The sequence below is a fragment of the Pseudopipra pipra genome, chromosome 3, assembly GCF_036250125.1.
Source record: "Pseudopipra pipra isolate bDixPip1 chromosome 3, bDixPip1.hap1, whole genome shotgun sequence".
Taxonomy (NCBI): domain Eukaryota; kingdom Metazoa; phylum Chordata; class Aves; order Passeriformes; family Pipridae; genus Pseudopipra; species Pseudopipra pipra.
Window position 1 is genome coordinate 107,866,809 of NC_087551.1, and position 17,394 is coordinate 107,884,202.

At 37.2% G+C, this 17,394-nt stretch overlaps 1 long non-coding RNA gene across 1 annotated transcript; it reads right to left on the minus strand.

The window, feature by feature from the left end:
- Positions 1-10,278: 10,278 nt before the first annotated feature.
- Positions 10,279-14,788, minus strand: LOC135410643 (uncharacterized). The gene is made up of 2 exons (XR_010428813.1): positions 14,417-14,788; positions 10,279-12,352 (listed from the first exon to the last, which is right to left on the minus strand). It is a non-coding gene; the product is annotated as an uncharacterized LOC135410643 (long non-coding RNA).
- Between the last annotated feature and the right edge of the window lie 2,606 nt (positions 14,789-17,394).

A 17,394-nucleotide genomic window follows, 5' to 3' on the forward strand; every position in this document is an offset into this window, starting at 1 on the left:
CATACATAAGTAATGTAGAAAAAGACAGTAACATGACTAAAAGCTGGAGCACAGACAAGACAATTGGTTTCACTGTATCTTTGTCTGCTAAGGTGCATTAATCTTGCAAAAGCAAAATGATATTAATGGTAATTTGAAAGAAAGAAGTAGGTTACTTTCAGACTGATTTATTTCTTTGGCCAGCTTGACTGTATGCTGGTGTATTTACAGCTACAGTTCAAGGACAGTAATGTATGCGATTGCTGGCAAGCCAGGTAGCCAGACATATTTTCAGGCTTGATAGACAAATGTCCATTTACCATGACTTCTATTTTCAAAGTAGTTTCTTTGTATTTTCAACATCTGTTGACAGAACCCTAAATATAGGAATTATGCTAAGTCTTTGCTCTGACTACGCTTTTGTGATATGATCTATTGCAGAAATATCAAGTTGAAATTGGATCAGGAAAACATACTTGCAATTGTGAGCTATCAAAACGATGTAGTGTTGTTATACAGTATAGTTTCAGAAAATATAGTGGGAAAAAAGATTGCTGCGGCTATTTTTAAGTTGTGGGAATATAAAAGTAGAGGCTTGCAAGGCTTCTTTTTTCCAATATTGCAATTTGAGATTTTATGTTGACCAAAGAAAATATATTTAATGGGGATGAAAAAAAAGTACTTTTTAGAAGAATAACTTATAAGAACAGTTATTTAGGCTAGAATATCAATACTCAGAGTTATTTTTCTTCTGAGGCAAAGATCCTGAGAGGGGCAGTGCATACTTTGCCAGTATTCAGCACTGTAATGGAACCATTAGAGTAAATCACGTAAATCACTACATTTGCTTCCCTGAGTACCCATGTAAATGATTGTGTTAACGTCTCGTCCATCAGCTTAACAATATTCATTATGAAAATGTGTGTTTCAGCTCCAACCCAGATAAAAGGAGGCTGAGTAAAGGATATTTTGCGGAGTTCTGTGCTGGCAGGTCCCATAGCAGGACTGATATGTGTAACTGAAGGATTCAAATTATCACTGGAAGCCAAAATTGGCAGTAATATACGTTTCCAAAAGCTGAGTTGACTAGATCTGAGCCACTACTTGTTTACCTGTACATGAATCTTTTCCTATGGTCCAAGCCTATAGTCAGAGCAAGGGCTCACAAAGAGCTATTTCAGTCTGTCCTGACATCCTTGTGCTTAAAAGAATGTGATGTTCTATGTACATGAAAAATCAGTTTAAATATAGCTAAAGCTATAATGAAAATCATCAAAGAAATGTAAAGTTCCCCACAGAGTCACTCTTAAGATGGAAATCATACTAAATTTTAGTCAGGACCCACATTGCTAATAAACCAGAATGTCATTTCACAGTAGAGTAAGTAAAAAGGAACAGTTTTTAATCCAATTTACATTTGAGAGAACATGTGTTAGATCTGCTCTTAAAACTTGGCCCATTCCTACTCAAAATGCTCACCAGTCTGTTACAAATTGTCTCAACACCACATTCCATGTTTTTCTTTGTGTAACTACAGGATCTGGGTAAAGTCTAGTCAGGATTTTCCAGTTCTTCCTGTATCCAAATCTTCCTCTGGGAAGCAGAGGCTCCAAGGAAGCTTTCCCCAGGTCAGCCTTTGAGCTGTGAAAATACATTTTCATCTCACATCCTTGCTCTCACAGTCGAATATCTCCTCCTTAGGAGATTCTGCATGAATGTCTCCTTGAACAACAAAGGAGGAAAGATGAAAATACAGCAAAGGGCTCAGTTTTTAAGTTTAGTCATCTGGTTTGATGTGAACATCTCTTTTGGACACTATAAGAATCCTACTTTAGATTAGAATAATCTTGATTTAAATTTGGACAATATAATAATCTTGCTTTAGATTTTTAATCTTGCATAAAATGAAGTTCCCAAATTGAGAATGGAAAAGAATTCTCAAAGGAATTTTTAATTTGATAGAGATGTATTTCACCATGGCATTTTTTCCTATATTCCACTCACTCTCATCCAGGATTTTGCCCCCATATGCTGCAAAAGCTGTTGCAAAATTTCTGGTTGTTGGACACCAGAGCATTAGGACTATTGATAGCAGGAATAGACATTTAATTATCTTACCCCACATACTGAGGGATGTGAGCTTGAGAGAAAGGAAAGATGACATGTAAACTCTGTCTGCAGAGTCTCTTCCACAGTAACTCCATTAAATTCAAATAGGACTTCAGGAAGGACACTCGTCAGCATATAGAAAGTTATGACAATATGATCTGAAGAAAATTGTGCAAAACTGTGTTGCAGTTGAAGAAGAATGAGAGATCTTAGGCCTCATAAAATCTAAGTGCTCTTAGTTTTCTGTCCCTTGGTTTTCCTTAACCATATTTTAAACTGAACATATTTTTGTCAGATACAGAATATGTGCTCTAAAAAAAAATTTAAAAATCATGAAACAAATACTTTACTTTTAATTTTCTAGTTTAGCAGTGGGATTTCTGCAGACATGCATATAACCTCCTCTTTTTGCAATGCGAACTGAAAGGGGAAAAGAGACAGGAACCTGGTTTATTCTGGAAACAGCAGGTAGTTTGATGTATTTTTACTGCAGATCATTTCCCAGGACACTGTGATTCTTATATTTTTAATCAAATGTGTGAATCGAAAACTGTGGTGTGACCTTTGGAAAAGACACTGCAGGACATCGGCTGAAGCTGTGAATAGTTTAAGTGCAAACAGGAAGTTGACTTGGTTGTTCTGTAACAAAAGACTACGGTAATTTATGGAGTAGGAGTTGCAGTTTCAAAACATTTTTAATTGCTGCATTTGATCTACTATGCAGTATTGTGTGACAACAGCTAAGAATGAAATGTCAGTGCCCATGTTTCAGCATAAATTTATACAGTGTGAAAGCAAAGAACCCTGTTGATTCCAGCTTTTCTTTCTCTAAGTGTTTCAGATTTGCCTGAATTATTTTCAGGTTAAATAGGGAGTGAAGAGGTCTTCAGTCTTGCAAAGCATTTAAGTAGATGCATAACTTTGTTCTTATTAAGTCTACTTATGAAGAAAAGAAATTTAATAATAAGGGAAATAGAATGGAAAGGGATTTCACAATGACCTATGTACCTGGGATAACTCCCTTTGAAAAACAAGTCACTCAGCATGAAAGTGTATTAATGCTCACTGTCTTTGCCTTTAGTTGATTATTTTGATAGCTTAGGCCTATGAAAAATTCCGTAAGTTTCACTTGCAGGAGTGAAGTTACACAGGAGTAACTAACTTAGCTAACCTGAAGAAAAAAAATCCCCCATTGTCATATTTTGTAAGGGGTTATTTTAGAAAAAAAATAGAGAACTACAATTTTGGGCTCAAAATGTCACCAAAAATTTATAGAACATAGAATTATTTCTACAGCATACCCTTCAAAGTCTTGTACTTATTTACTCCCATAGAGGACAATATACCATATCAGTAGCTGCAAGCTGCCTCTTGGTGATGTCTTTGATATACACTGTGGGCATCCAAGTCTTCCTATAAACTACTGGAATGAAACATAAATCCTGTGTGAGCAAACTCCTGAGTGATTTCCAGAGATAACCACAGATCATTAATGGGATCAGAAATGTGTAATCCCGCAGGTAATTTTTATGCAGTAAAGTAGATATGCTAGATATTAGATATAGCTATTAAAAGTGAACTGATTCTGTCCCAAAATATGTTATCATTTTCTTAAACAAGGAGGAAATTCTGAAGATAGCAGTCATTAATTATAGAGAAGATGATTACTTTGTGGCTAGACAAACTTTTATGTTCCTACATCAACAGGGAGCTATGTTTTGATGGGACGACCAGAAAATGCAAGTGAACATCAAATATGTGGGTATTTATGTGCCTATGCATACTTGTCATCCTCAAAATTCCCAAAGGATAAGGAGGCACTTTCCTGAATCAGTGAAGTTTTTCCTCATTTTTCTAGATGACTTTTGCAAAGAATAACTTTTAGAAAAAAACCCAGGTTTTTCTTTATTGTAAATATTTGGTCCTGTATTATCAGTAAGTAAATAACAAGAAATTAGGCAAGAAAGTTTGCCAATGTGAATCTTTGCAATGTAACACTATAGGTAGGAACAGAAGTTTTTATCACTGTAGAGAAATTGCTTAGCTTTCATTAGGAAATTTTACTTGGAATGTATTATTCAGAATTAAAGATCCTTCCCACAGATATTGAGCTAACATTTAAATTAGAGAGTTCAAGTACATTACTTAATTTTTTTGTACCATATTTTAAAATGCATTCTAAATGTACGGTTTTGCCTGTCAGTGTTTTGCAACTACCAAAACTGGAAAGCCCTATCTTTTCGTTATGGAGTACTCTATTTTCTCTGTAATCAAACCATCTAATTTCAGGAATATCTGTTTAAAACCTTAGCAAATCGGTTAATAATGCTACAAGTTATTTGCATACAGTAGTATCAACATGAAATATGTTTTAGAGCATCTTTCATGCAAAAATTCTGTAACAGTGACAAGAAACTCGTGATAAATTTGTGTCAACCGCTTCAGACATTTTTCATACTTGGATAAAGGATTTTTAGTTGTTTCTTCCATACTTGGTCTTAAGGAGAGAACTGGAAACCATATCGGACACATTCACTTTCTGCAAGGAGAAAAAGACAGTGAAGAAAACTGACAGCTGGAAAAAATGAGATGAACTACTTAGTAATTTTCATCTTGTAAATAATTATCATGATGCTGAGAAAAGCCTTTTCTCCAGATGAATAAGTACAAAACAATACACCTGAATTTTTTCCATGAAAAAGTCACAATAATAATTTCATGTGTTGCAAGTAGCCAGGATTCTCATTTTCAAAATCCTGACTGCAGTGAGAATTTTAATAAATGAAATAAAATAGATAAAGAAAAACAAAATTCAAACCCAAGTCTTTGACTGTCCCCTCCTTTTAATGGGATCACTGACAATCTAAGTTTATTGTTTTTTGTGCTTTGATGTTGTTGAAGGGAAATTCTGATGACCGGTGGCTCAAGACTGCTTCTTAAAAATTGTGTGGAACAGTTCTTGGTCTTCTTTTTCTGCCCAGAGTTCTTTGCCCTCTAGGTAAAGCACTCTGAGAAACTACACAGGAAATCAGAATTACTCAATTAAATGAAATATCTCTTCAGAAAAGCCATCAACACTTCCCTCATTGAATTATGATAAGGTCTGATGTTGGAAAATAAGGCAAGGTTGGTCTAAGTGCAAAGGCTATATTTGATGGTCACAGAAGTTTATGTTTAATTCTATAAAGTTAGCAAAGACCACATAACAGGAAAGGCTAAACATGGGCATTTTCTGAGTGAAAAACATTTCTAAATAATTTCATTTTCAGAGAAGAGATTTACCAGTCTGAAAGACCCAGTTTACCTCTTGTTAAACAATAGACTTCAGAATCCACCTGTCTGGGAGAGGTTCATCAAACTTGTGTCAATGGACTCCAGAGCTTCCCATCAGGCTTTTGCAGAATCACGAGCCTTCAAGCCCTGGGTGTCTTTGCTAGAACAGAGGTTCCCAAGTTACTCTTCTGTTTCTGCATTAGTGATGCCTGGAGTCTGAAGTAGCTGGGTTTGAGCTGTGGATTTCCTATAGCCAGAGTGTTCCCTGACTCTGAAATACTCAACTCTATTTATCTTGCCAAAACCTTTCACAAGCTGTGAAAGATCAGTTAACATTTTTGGAACAAGAGAGAGACTGAGAAGAGCTGAAAAGTGTAAGTTCAAGGTTGATTTTATAGAGCAAAACAATGGAAGGCTGATTCTATTTTAAACAAACAAATAAAAGCAAACAAAAAAAAGAAAAAAAACCCACCATGCAAAAAAAGCAGAAAACTATGGAAAACTGAGTAAAATTTTTTTTCATTATAACTTGGGATACATTTTTTAGAAAAAGTGAGTGTCCTACTGGACAGGAATTCCATATTTCAACCATTTCAAGAACATAGCATTCACTAAGGAATTAAGCTCTTTATGAATAATAGTGTGTGACTAAGAAAAGATTGGACTACTACTGTGTGCGGTCAGATCTACCACATTAAGTCCTCAAATACCTCCCGTCACAGCTAGATACTATTGCTTTGTTAGACACTATAGAACTGGAAAAGACTACTTTAAAGTATCTTGTAACAATTGCCTGGGCCATCCAGTCCCTAAGTGAAATACCTTTCTAAAGAATATCTCTATCTCTCATACTGTTTCTAAATTTGTTGTTTACATTAAGAAATTTATAATACTGACATTTAACATTTGACAGTGAAATATAATGTCCTTCAGGTTAATTACCCTTCCTACACACAGGGACAATTACTATAAGATACAGTATATAGAACAGCTGGGACATTTTGTGGGGGGTTTCGAAACCCTAAATCTCCTATGAGTAATGTGAACAACACTTGGTATGAGAAATACTTTATGACAGTACAGAATGATGTGTTTAATTAAGTGCTGTTTACACACACTCCGTACTCCCTCACCCCTATTACAGCCTGTTCCTTTTTACTGAATGTGTTTTGTACATTAGGAGAGATTTAACATTTGCAGAACAACTTCAGGTGCTCAATGATTTACGGACCAGATCCTGGTGATCCAGTTGAAATAATTGGAGTGACTTCCATTGACTTCGACACAAATTGGATCATGGCCCTCAGCAAGTCATTTCAGTTCAGCAAACCTACATGGGTTGAAAAAAGGTTTTTGAAACACGTCAAAGTCCCAACAGCTGAAGATTTGCTAAGAAAGCTTTCTGAATCACTTTAATAAGGAGCCTGACTGTATGATCTTTTCCTGAACAACCCCCCCTAAATTTATTCAAGTAAAGATACCAAATAAATAATAAAAAGGTAAATATTGAAATATGCAGTGGAACAAGTCATGTTGTTAAATTTTATTTTGGTTTGGTTTTTCAAATAACACATAATTTCTAGATTTGTGTTAAAAAAAAGAAACTTAAGAACTGAAAGCACCTACTGAAAGGTGAGTCTCTGTACTGTGTGGTTAAAGAAATAGGAATGACAGGAGTTAGCCAGCCCAAAAATGCAGCCTATAGACAGAAATGAGAGAGGAACAGTCATAGTTTGTATGCTCTGAGGGTCTCACAGAGGCCCTACCTCGCTCCACTGTCTGTCCCTTCCTCATGTTATTCCTTCATGTTTATTTTCACTTCTTTCTTTCTGCAAGTACCAGCTAAAACTGATTTTCAGTTCGGCAACCAAAGTAAACCAGAAATTAATAAAAAGTTACTACATGATTAGCATTTTTGCTTAGCTTCCTTTTTACCCCTAAAAGTAAATAAATGCATTTGACCCATTCCTGTTTACTGACTCCTTCTGTCTTTTAAAGTAGATACTGGGACAAAGTCGTGTTATGCCCAGTTTTATACCAGTCATTTGTAGCAACACAAAATGTACCACATGATCCAGACCCACTCCTGGATCTTTCTGCTTTTACTTAATTCCTATTTTTTGTTATTGTAAAGTAGACCTATGAAAGAAAGAAAACAACTGCTAAAGCTCCTAAGAAAAACAGGTTATTTTTACAAGATGACCATCCCATTTTGAATCATGAGTGCTCTCTTTTGAACAAGAAACAGTGATAAAGATATAGATATCAAAAGTTTTACTCATCAGAAATACCTAAATAATATACCACACTACAAAGTGATTAAATAAAAGATTGTTGCTCCAACTCTAAGTCTTTAAAAGATAGGGAAATGATTCAGCACTGAAGCACTTGACTGGAAAACTCAAATGATTATTCACTGGTTGGCATAAAGGTGGAAATGTATTTTTTTAAACATCATGCCTGAAATAGAATTTGCTTTTTTCCATATTAGATGTAAAGGAAGAAATACACAACCATCTGAATCTTCTAACAGCTCTGTGTTTTAGAATAGTGGGATTACATTTTCACAGAAAATATTTACTATATGTAGGACATAACATCCCTGAGAACCATGGAGACTAATTGGCGGCTCTTTGAAGATCTGCTTAGAAGAAGAATGAGATCTGCTTTGTCAATTTGAAATCAACTTCCCTAAAAAAACAGCTAAGTAGCTACCAACAAAGAATCTGAGCTGCCTAAACCTACCTCTGAAATCAGTAGACAATGGCACCTCAGAGGAACAATAAACCTTGTATATCAATCCATAGGTAACTTGTTGAGTGATGCTATACACACGACTGTCTAAACTCTCTGCAATATGTGTGTTCAGTGTAGTAAAAAACTGTCTCTTTGAGGTTTACTGTTTGCACTTTTGCGTGGTTTTTTGTTGTTTATTCAGACATTGGAGAGTTCATTGGCACTATATAGAACAGGATCTAGAGCCCCATGGGTTTTGTGTCCATCCTCTATGCTTTCCTTCACTCAAAAATATATTCTTCAGGGATAGACATCAAACTCAGCTCTGCTAAAGGGTTACATGAACCAGGATAGATAGACCCCATTGTAATCCCCTTTTGTGACACTGTGCATGCACACTCTCCACTCCTCATTTTCCCTGTTACTGTGCTACTTGTCACAGACACCAGGAAGATCGGTGGCTGGCATGAGGGGAACAGATAGCTACCTACCCCAGTCAGGCATCCTCAAGACTGGTGCAAAAGACAGTCAACTTTTCTCGGACTTACCTGAAATTGGGGCCAGATCTTACTGCCATGTGTTAGACTTATACTCACATCATATGGAGTCCCTTCCTCAGCAAGACTCTTACCCTCACCCAGATTCAGAAGAAAATTATTTTTCTTCTTTAGGGATGGACACAAACACATTGTGGCAGGAGCAGGGGAAGAATAAGAGCAGGTAATAATAAAGGCAATAAGTAACATACCGAAACATTTTGCTGATTTTTGAATGTAAAATAACTTTCTGTTCTGAAATGTAAACATTTCACTTTTCCCCCTCAGACATGGCCTGAGACTCATAAAACCTCATACCATAGTCAGACACCATCCAAGGATGTTCTACATCCTCCATTCCTGATGCAACTAGGGTGCTTGGTGTGCTCAGGATGTCCAGGAACAAACACAGAGGTGAACCCAAATGGTTCACAGAGAGATCCTGGCAGACCTTGCACAATTCAAAGAGGTGTGGATCAAGTACACATAGGATAAATGTGAAGTGGTTTCTCCCCATAACACTGCAAGGGTCCTTCCGAAGATGCATTAAATACTACATTTTTTCTCATATTGGAAGTTGATCTTTGGTGCACTGTACCAGGATTGCATGGACAGCATATTGGAATTGTTATTTCACTCAGGCTGCAGTAAAGAAATCTACGGTCTCCATCATTCAAGACAGCAAAAGACCAGCAAAACATGTTATAAAACATTGTTTCCAAAAGTTAACAAAAGTTACATGTAAATAACAAATCTAGTCCCAACAAAGAGGCCTCCTGATAGCTTGGATGATGATCCCAATTTTCTGGTAAATTAGAAGAATAAAGATGAGAAAGCAATGGAGCAACAGTGGCATGTAAAAAATTAGCTTTAACAGATGAATAAAAAGATGAGAAGATGGGATATTATGCCAGTTGTCATTCTTGGCAGGGATAGTTTGACAGTACTGCTGGAAGGACAACAAAACAGAAAGGAATAACAGTTTTCATATCAGCTGCTGGGTTTTCATATTTTAGGAGCTCAGGATTTGCCGTGGTGCTTTTGTGCTTCTGATTCTGAGAAATCACAGAAATGGATGGGCTGAGTGGACAAGAGAGACATAGAGGAAGAGTGTAAGCAGCATTTCTTGCACCATCTTTGATCCTGAAAGCTGGTTTCAGCATGAGTCTTGCACCCTTAGTGTAACTCAGCCTTGGCCTTCCTCATCTTTAATCTCCCTTCCCCTCTTTTTCTATTTAATTAGAATCTGCCTTAACTTGGCCAAACCTCTCTATTTTTGTATTTATTTTTCTATTATATTAATTTCCTTTTGTTTGGTTTTTGGTGTCTTTTTATCAGTTTGTTTTTTGTGGGTTTTACTGTTGTTATTGTTGTTAACCCTGTGACCAGAAAGGCAGCTAACAGTAGTGTAATGAACATGAATTCAAGTTTGCCAGGTATTGGAGTGGCTGATAAGACTATGTGCTGTTCTTGTCTTTCTCCAGCAGCAAGGTTACAAATCAGAGTCAACAGCACAAACAGAAGCTTTTTTTTTCTTTTATTTTTTTTTATATTTTACCCACTCCCTTTGGGTATGTGCATGTGCTGTTTTATTTTCAAGGGAGTAGGCCCAGATTCCAATAAAAGAGACAAGTACAGCTCCAGCCATTTCAGCTGCTTTTTATTTTATTATTCTCTCCCAAAGGGGGAGTTAATATCATCTTAATACTGTATAAAAAGACACTATCAACCAGGGAATTTTCCACATAAAAATGCTCTGCAGCTAAAAGAAAAGGGGATAATGGATGCTGTTAAAATGAAAGTCTCCTTGAACACTTTACATAACAAGTACTTTATCTGCTTGTCTTCTGTATTTTTCATAAAAGATTTAAAAAACTTTAATACTGATTGTTTGCTGTAAGACTTAGATGGCCACATATCTGTGTACCCATTCCCATGGAATGTGCAGCCATTCTGAGCTCTGCAATGAGAAAGTCATGACAGCACCTTTGCCCCCAAGCTCCTGTGCTCCAAAATTCAAACAATTCCCAGAACACAAGCAGTGCCACCCTGCATCCCACATTCAAACTCTTTTGGGTATTTATTTTGGTTTCTGAGGGTATATATGTTTGCAATCTTGACAGATACATTTCCGTCTTCTCAGAGGAGAAGCACAAGGCTCCTTCAGCTCCTTAGCTGGGGAAGGTGTTACAGCTTGAGACTGTCCTCTACAGAATTGATTGTCTCCTCTCAACGTGGGCTGGTGCAGCTGAGCAGGTCCCATTGTACGGTGGCAGATCATGGGCTAGAAAAGTTGTCATGCACCACTGGTGTCTGCGGTGTTTCAATTCAAAGCTCTGCATTATCTCTAATGGCATAATAGCAAAGGGCTCCTTGGGATGAAGGGAAGCGAAATGCGAGGCTGTATCACCGCTGCTTGTGACAGCATGAGGTTTGCCTACTGTGCAAAAACACAGGTTATCAGCTCAAACCTGAAATAGAAAATGCAGATATTTAAGAAAATGTATAATTTATACACAGAAGCTGCTGGAGAAACAGGGAAAAAAACCCCAGCTCTGCTTTTCGTTTGTCTAAGAGATGTAGCGTGTAATGACATCTTCCATTTTTTGGAAGGGCAATAGAAACCCACACAACAGTGACTCATCTGAAGAATTTTCCAGTGCTGAAATCTACCAGGATGCCTTTCTCAAAGAAGACACTACTTTATCCTTTGCACAAGGGCCAGCAGCACAGATTGGCAGTACATAAGTAAAAAAATAAGAGTTGAAAAGCAGTAATTTGATACTTTTACATTTTCTGTCTACAAATGAATAAAACATGTTTTACTCAGTCAAACCAATCCAGCATAAGCTTTTATAGTCCAGTATCCTGTCTCCAGCAATGGCCAAAACTAAATATTGAATGTGTGTAAATATGATTTACATACACAGACACACACATATACATATGTATATATGCAACATCTGTGAAATTTCCCACATCTGGGATCCCACATGGGTGACGACCTTCAGCTTCAGGCCTTCCACGTGCAGCGTTGGATCTTTCACCAAAGTATTTGTGAAAATACCAATTACCGAGTATTAATGACATGATCAGCAGACACAAAAGGCAGTGCCGATGTAGCACACATTAAAATCAGGAAGAGAATAAAGACAAATTAAAATAATCATATAGTTATAGAATTTAGTATATTTCTAAGGCATTTTCTGATGGAGCTGGTAGACAGGCAAAATCATCCATCAGTTCTTTGTTGCAGGAAATAGGAAAATTCCAGCTGATAGCAAAGATGTTCACAGACTGTACTCAACTGTATATTTCTCTTGCTCTGTTCTGAGGAAAGATGGAGGAACATGTGACTAAACAATGTGTTGAATCAGATGCCAGGAAGAGTTCATTTTTTATGTGCTGCTCCCTTGGCCTTTTTAAATTGTGAAGGGATCCCAGAGGTACCCAGCCATGTAATCTACAGCAGAGAAATTTCTATGAGCCCCAAGACAAAGCTTAAAGCACAAGATGTGAAGATGAACTCATTTCTTTCCAGACTCACAGGGCTATTTCTGGTCAAGCTGTGCTTCTGCAGGCAAGAGCTGTAAAGGATTCAAGGCACATGAACTGCTACCTCAACTGCTTATAGCAATAGTTGGGGGTTTGTAAGCAGGTGCCTCTGTCCAGGGATGCTAGTCGTTCAAGAGTTGCCTCCTTTGTCATCATCTCAGTCCCTGAGAGGGCAAATTGATAGGAGGAGCATGTGTTTGTACTAATAAATTAGACTGTTTCTTTAAAAAAAGCAAAGTTTGCAGGTAAGCCAGCATGTGACTTTTCCACTTGAATTAAGTTACTACCCAAAAAGTCAGAGAATGGAAAATATGCTTTAAATGGGTTCTTAATATTTGTTTTTAAGATGAGATTGCCCTGTTACTTGTCTTTGCACAGGATTCCATAGGATTCCATCCCCCTATATTCCCCAGCATATGTGACTGTGAGACCTCAGCATTCATGGCAAGCGATCTTCATAAATTGCTTAGAGGGAGTCATGGACTGTTTGCAGTGGTGTCTTCACCTCTGCCAGTCCAGGGTAATTCCTGATGGCAGTGTGCACTGCTCATGAACATTGATAAGTTTTAACTCTGCACCCATATCAGAGAGTAGCTGGGACTGAGTTGTCTGTGCTGCATGGAACCAGCAACTTGCTCAGCCTCCTTATAGAGGCTGGACAAGGATTTAGCACAGTAAGCCTAAAATAATGGAACAGAAGCTGTGCACCTTTATGGAAGATAAATATGGGCCGAGCAAATAACTCATTTCCCTCTAAATTTCTACAAATTGCATGAATAGCCCTTTCTGGATGCAAAACTCTCCAGGTTGCTGTTTGAATACTAAGATAGAAATCCACTTTTCATGGACAGTTGACTATTTTCCTCTACTATGTATTAAAAACGGAATCAACAAAATATATCACAATTCTGGGATTTTTGGGATCCCTCTATCAGTTAGCAAGTGTTGTGGTTAAACCCTAGCTGGCAACTAAACCCAACACAGACACCCACTCACTTCCCCTGTTGGTTGGGGGAGAGAGTCGGAAGAGTAAAAGTGAGAAAACCTATGGGCTTAGATAAAGATGACTTAATAGGGAAAGCAAAAGCCACATGTGTAAGCAAAGCAAAGTAAGGAATTCAGTCACCACTTCCCATGGGAAGGCACATGTTCAGCCATTCGCAGAAAAGCTGAGCTCTATCATGTTGTACTGACTTGAGAAGACAGACATCATCACTCCAACTGTTCCCTCCCCTGCCTTCTTCTCCCCTTAACTCTCTATGCTGACCATGATGCCATATGGTTTGGGGTATCCCTTGGGTCAATTGGGGTCAGCTGTCCCAGCTATGTCCCCTCCCACCTCTTTGTGCACCCCCAACCTCCTCCTGGTGGAGTAATCTGAGAAGCATAAAAGACCTTGACCCTGCTTAAACAGTGCTCAGTGATAACTAAAGCATCCCTGCGTTGTCAGCGTTGTTTTCAGCACAAATTCAAACCATAATCCCATACAAACTATGATGAAGAAAATTAGCACAAGGCCACCAGTCAAAAACAGCACAAGAGGTAATTCCTTTATGAGATCTTCAGTTGAGTAAAATAGCAGCTGCACATGTAGATCTCCTTTCATAGAGCCTCAGCTTAGGGGAACTCAGGGACCACTCACAAAGTTCACTAAGCTGATTTAAGAGTCACTCTGAACAAAAGAGAAATCTTTTCAGGTGTCTCAAAAGGACCAATCTTAAATCATTGGGCTATGAACTGCTGGTCCTTTCAGAAACACCAGTGCTCCTTGGGGGCCTTATGGTGAAGGCTTCTTCCTAAACTAAACATGTTCTGGGTCATGACACCACAAGGTCTGCCTGCTGTGCTAAACACAGGTTACTCATCCAAACTCAAAATAGGAAATGCTGATATTTTGGAAAAGAGACAATTTATACACAAAAGCTGGGTTAAAAAATGGTGATGTTTCCATAGCTAACCAGAATCTAATTATCCTAAAAAAAATTGGCAGCATCAAGCTACCCAGCTGTGAGTAGCCTCTGACTCATTTTTGTAACACAGAGGATGCTTGTCCTGTGTGTTTCCCATTCAGAGAAAAATATATTTTGTGATTGTCCAGGATTATTACAAGTCAAACCATGATGCTAGAACACATGAACTTGATTTTTTAATTTTATAAAAATTTTTTTTTTGAGAAGCCGCATTCGAAATCATTTAAAAATATAATTAAAATGCAAAATTGCTCTTACGCAGTATAGGTTGTTAGGAAATGTGGAATCCTTCTGCTCTGGTTTAGTTTTTCTCAGGAACATGATTTGAATGATAGGTTCCATATGATGAATTTAGATTGACAGTAAGGCACTGAAGTTCTATTTTATTGTGGTCAGCTCTTCTGTCCAAGTTCTGTTTAAAAGAGTAAGAAACCAGACTGTTCAGATTTTAGCAGAAGGCTCCCGTCTGTGTTTTTATATCTTCATCCATGCAAACTCCCATTTTGAAGTCTATCAAACTTGTCAGGGTTGTCTGTCTCCACAGATCAGGTATTTTCTCTTGAAAAAACCAACAGAAGAACACAGAGACCATAGTCTTTCCTTCACTAATAATTTCATTAAAAATTTAGGTCTGACAATAAACAAGATATAGGTATAATGGTGAAATTAAGCTTATTTTTAGTCTCATGTGATAAATGAGCAATGGCAATTCAAATCTCCAAAGATATAAATGCTTGTAAACCTGACTATCAAGAAGTCTCTCTGTGGATGGGCTTCTCTGGCACTTTGGCAGTGCTCTTGTAAAAGTTGAGTACTATTTATTAGGTGGTTGATGTATGCCTTATTTGTAATCAAGCAGACAAAGAAAAATAAATCGAACCACGTGATTTCTAAAGGGAGCGGGGACAAAGAAAGGGGATAGAAAAAATATAAAATATTCTATATGTTTAAATACATATTAATATTTTATTTTTAATAATTGTTGTCCAGTTTTTTGTTATTGCAGTTTCTGTCTGAGTTTGGTTTTTTTTTTCATTTCCAAATTGAAAAAGTGGAATGAGAAAGAGAAGAGCAATGGTGATGGTGAAAAGCAATAGATGGGAAAATCCCTGCTTTTTGTTAACCACTTCCATTGAAAATAGAGAAAATTAAATTGAAAACATTTCTAACCTCAGATGATAATTTTTCAAGGAAAAGAATGCACCCAACAATCTACTAATGCAAAAAGTGCCTCTAGCTCTGTATCTTTATTGTTATTGGATTATATTCAGATGTTGATTTGCTCCATCAAAGCTATCCAGTTCAACAGCTTGGGGAAATCAGGAAATGGAAGGGAAAAGTACAAACCCAAATTCAGAACATAAAAACTGTGTCATAATATATACTTATTTTAAAAGATCAGTCAAAAAGAAAGATGGGGAGAGTGGAAAAATTAGCTCAATCACTTTTTAAAACTTACAATGTTATGATTTCATCAAAAGCTGAAAAATAATACTCTATTAGCAGTAGAGATATGTATTGCAGGCTTGTCTACCTATCCAAGCATTGCCCATCGCTGGCTGAGGACAATGTATTTTAGAAACATCCATCTGAAAAAAAAATTTACTTTGCTTTCTTTCAAAATCCAAAATTATTAAAGTACTTTTTATTCATTCCATTCCTAGTCTCTTCTTTATAGCACTCTTCAGTACAGTTATGTTCATGTAAAGGAAATAGCGATTAGTTAAAATAAATGTTTTAAAATTGCATTATCATAATGCATTCATAAAGCTACCGGAGGAACTGAGTTCTAGAGCAACTTCCAAAGTGGGAATAAAAACTCCTTGATTCAACTATTTTTCGGAAGATGCCTGATTTTGTATTCCTGACTTGTCCTTTGGCATAGCTGCATATGCCAGAAAGCAATTAGTACAATGAATTTTACTGTTTTCTTTAGTTATGTGCTAAATTCAAATATTTCCTTTAAAGCTTTCTGACAAGGAAAACAGACTTCAAATATTTATTTATTACCTCACGATTTTGAAGAATACTGTAGTTGTGAAATTTTAAATATTTGGACTGATTAAGTAACCAACAGGCAATGGTGATATATTGATATGGTTTGAAGGTGGCTCCCTGCTAAGTCTCCAAACCTTACCACAAAAAATCCCCCCCCCAAACCTCAGGGAGAAGAGGGAAAAAACAACCAAGAAAACCAAAACGAGAGAGAGACAGCTAAAGCAATATATATAAATATATTTACAGTTATATACAATTGAAATATATGTACAATTTCACAAGGAAAAGAGAAAGGGAAGGGGAAAGGGAAGAAAAGGAACAAAACTAAAATAAAATATATATACATATATATCTCCCAATCAGTAGCCCAAGATCTAGCAACTAAAAGAATTAGCAAAGACTATCTTATTACTCTCCTTGGGACAACGGAAAGTCGTGCTGGAACGATCGCCGGCAACCTCCACCTCCCAAGGTCGGCAAGGCCTTACCAGGCCTCGCTCCCCAACACGGCAGACTCAACAGCAGGGAACCTGCACCGCCAAGCCGCCGGAAGGAAAGAGAGCGAAGGCCTCTCCTCCTTTCTTCTTATAGCCTGGCTTACTTAAAAATTGTAGGGAATACTGGGTAAATCTGGGCACTTCCTTGGTTACAAACTGGTCACCAAGGAAGGCCCAGGTCAAACTACCACATATATGCTCCCATACTCACGGAATTCTCACTTCTCCAGAGTGTCTATGGCATTGGTACTGAGAAGTCAAATCCTGTCTTTTTTAGTTGAATTAAGATTATAATCTTCTGGGGGCTGTGTTTTTCTTGTATGTTCATACAATACCTCTATCAATACAGCTTTGATCTCCTACATGTTACCAGAATTCAAATAAATTCCCTTTTGCACATTTATCACATTTTTCTGGGAGGGAGGGGGGGGAAACAAACAGAAAAGCTATGTATGTATGATATAATACAAACTTTACATTTCTCTCTCAGAATAATAATCTCAGAATAAAAACAACTCCAGTCTCAGTGACCCAGGGAGTCAGTGTGTAACATGTTTGAACTACGATTCCAAGCTGCAGATAGAAGGACATAAATAATGTAGGCATGCACTGCCCGTTGATTTAGGCATTTTTAGCAACATATTTTTCTGAAAACAAACAAACAAAAAAAAAAACCCAAACAAGTCAACAGCTTGTGGGGAAACATTTCTGTATAGGGAATGCTTCCTTAAAAATGCATTG